The sequence below is a fragment of the Centroberyx affinis genome, unplaced genomic scaffold (assembly GCF_046629955.1).
Source record: "Centroberyx affinis isolate AG114_WGS23_722 - 3 ecotype Tasmania unplaced genomic scaffold, CSIRO-AGI_Caff_v1 ptg002975l_1, whole genome shotgun sequence".
In the NCBI taxonomy this organism is placed as follows: Eukaryota; Metazoa; Chordata; class Actinopteri; order Beryciformes; family Berycidae; genus Centroberyx; species Centroberyx affinis.
In genome coordinates, this window is record NW_027281083.1 from 2,559 (window position 1) to 5,044 (window position 2,486).

Consider the following 2,486-nt stretch of genomic DNA (forward strand, 5'->3'; position numbering starts at 1 on the left):
CTGTCTTCATCAGCTACATCATTAACTAAATCAATCCAAGTGAAATAATATGTCGAGTTATTCTTCCTCCAAAGCCTAAACCCAGTCAGTGTATCCAACACACAGCACAGTGACATTTACACCGGCTTTAAAATTTTTATTGTTTTAATAGCTGTCATCATAACTGGCTGTCAGACTGTCCAAAGGCAGTAATGAGTGTGTGTTGTGTTGTCAGCTGTCTGGATCAGGTGAGACTCTGAAAGTGTCCTCAGTGTTTTCTGTGTGAACTTTACAACACAGATCTGAAGAGTCCTCCGTTCTGATTGGCTAACGAAGGCGTTCTGCGGTCTGAAATCTGTCTTTCCCATTCAACTCTTCACTCCTGAATGGTCATTTGGCTGCCATGGATTGTTTGATGACGTTGTTATGGAAACCAGTACACTCAGAAAGCTTTTGTGTTACCTTTTGTGTTAGCTTTTGTGTTAGCTTTTGTGTGGCAATGGCATCATCATCCACACATAAAACATGTTCATCTACATGACAACATTATCAAAATCCTACAGTCTGTGGTCATGTGACATGTTGTTGGGTTCTAATTAAATTACCTGGCGCCACCTTGTGGCAAAAAGAGCTTACTGCTTGGTTATTCCAGACTCCTGCTGGAAGCTGTCAAATGACTTAAAATGAAATTTATAATAAATATTTTTTATTTATAAATTAAATGTATAAATACAATTATTTTAAATCAGTATTCCGTGTCAAATTATTGATGTGTTTGATATCAGCTGTGTAATGACGGAAAGAAAATGTATGATAATGATCATATTGAGGCCTTGAATCTCCCTGTTAGGGCTGATGTTGACATAATGCCCGGCCCACTGTTCATTATCTTTCACCTGCTACATACAAGCTACATACAGGTTACATACAGTTTACGTACAGGCTACATACATACTACATATAGGTTACATACAGGCTACATACAGACTACATACAGACTACATACAAGTTACATACAGACTACATAAAGACTACATACAGGTTACATACAGACTACATACAGACTACATACAGACTACATACAAGTTACATACAGACTACATAAAGACTACATACAGGTTACATACAGACTACATACAGACTACATACAGACTACATACAAGTTACATACAGACTACATAAAGACTACATACAGGTTACATACAGACTACATACAGACTACATACAGACTACATAAAGACTACATACAGGTTACATACAGGTTACATACAGGCTACATGGGTACAGGGTTCTGGTCTGGTCATCTGGACCACCACACTTCCTCTGGCTGGCAGGTTCCTACTGACCTGTTAACTATCAACCAGGACACTGTGTGTTAATATAATTCATATAGTTATATAATAATAATATAGCTAAAATGATAATATAGTTCGTTTATAGTGTCACAGATGTGAAGCAGCAGATGTGAAGGATCCTGTTCAGACGCTGCCGTGCCTCCTGACGGCCGCTAGGGGGCAGATAGGCGAACTGACTGAGTTACTTTAAAGATCCATTTTATTTCACATCTAAAAATATTTTAAGAACCAAAAAAGATAAATATCTCCCCGTCGGGGAATCGAACCCCGGTCTCCCGCGTGACAGGCGGGGATACTCACCACTATACTAACGAGGAGTGACACGGTGAATTGGAGGCGGGTTGCATAATATCCAAACTACCGGGAGTTACTGTGGCTGCGATATATTTTTGGCCACAACGTGAGAGTCTATGGACCGGTGGCGCTGTTCCCATTTTTAGTCTAGTCATGTTTATTCATACAGCTCTTTATCACAGTCCAGTCTCAAAGGGCTTTACAAACATATACCATACTGCACCATACATACATACTACATATATGTACATATGTGTGTGTGTGTAGGGGGGGTTTACAAAGAATAAAATTTCATGTTAAAGTTCCAAAGGATTCCTATGTATTTCACATTTTGAAACTCTAGTTCTCCACACCTCTGTGTTTAGACGCTGATGTGTTGTGTTATTAATAAAACCAGTCCTATCAGTGCAGATAGTGAACCTGAACCAGTGCTTACCGGAAAACTCAATCTGGCACTTTTACGGGTTTCATGTGTGAAAGGGGCTATAGAGGGCCTGGCTCCCCTTCCTGCTCCAAACACCTCGACCCCCTCACCTCTCCCTCTCCCTCCTCCACGCCATAAAAAAAACAGACCGACAGACAGAATAAATGGGGAAGACACTGATAAGACACCTCTGATAGGATTGACAACCACTTTTTCTGAATTGCAAATCAACATTCTCACTTCATTTGTTTGAGATCAGAAGCATTCCTGAACGGGACCCCCCACACAGAGACACTTCCCTCCAGATTCTCCCAAAAGACTCAGAAAACACCATTTGTGATATGAATTGGATAAGTTTGTTTGAATGTGTTGTTCGTGTTCATTTTACTATGGTTTTGCGTTTGAATGGAGCTTATGATATTTTTTAAAGGAGT

General features: G+C 39.9%; 1 non-coding gene across 1 annotated transcript; it reads right to left on the bottom strand.

Moving 5' to 3' along the window:
• Positions 1 to 1,579: 1,579 nt before the first annotated feature.
• trnad-guc (transfer RNA aspartic acid (anticodon GUC)) lies at positions 1,580 to 1,651 on the bottom strand. Its single transcript has one exon. It is a non-coding gene; the product is annotated as a tRNA-Asp (tRNA).
• Between the last annotated feature and the right edge of the window lie 835 nt (positions 1,652 to 2,486).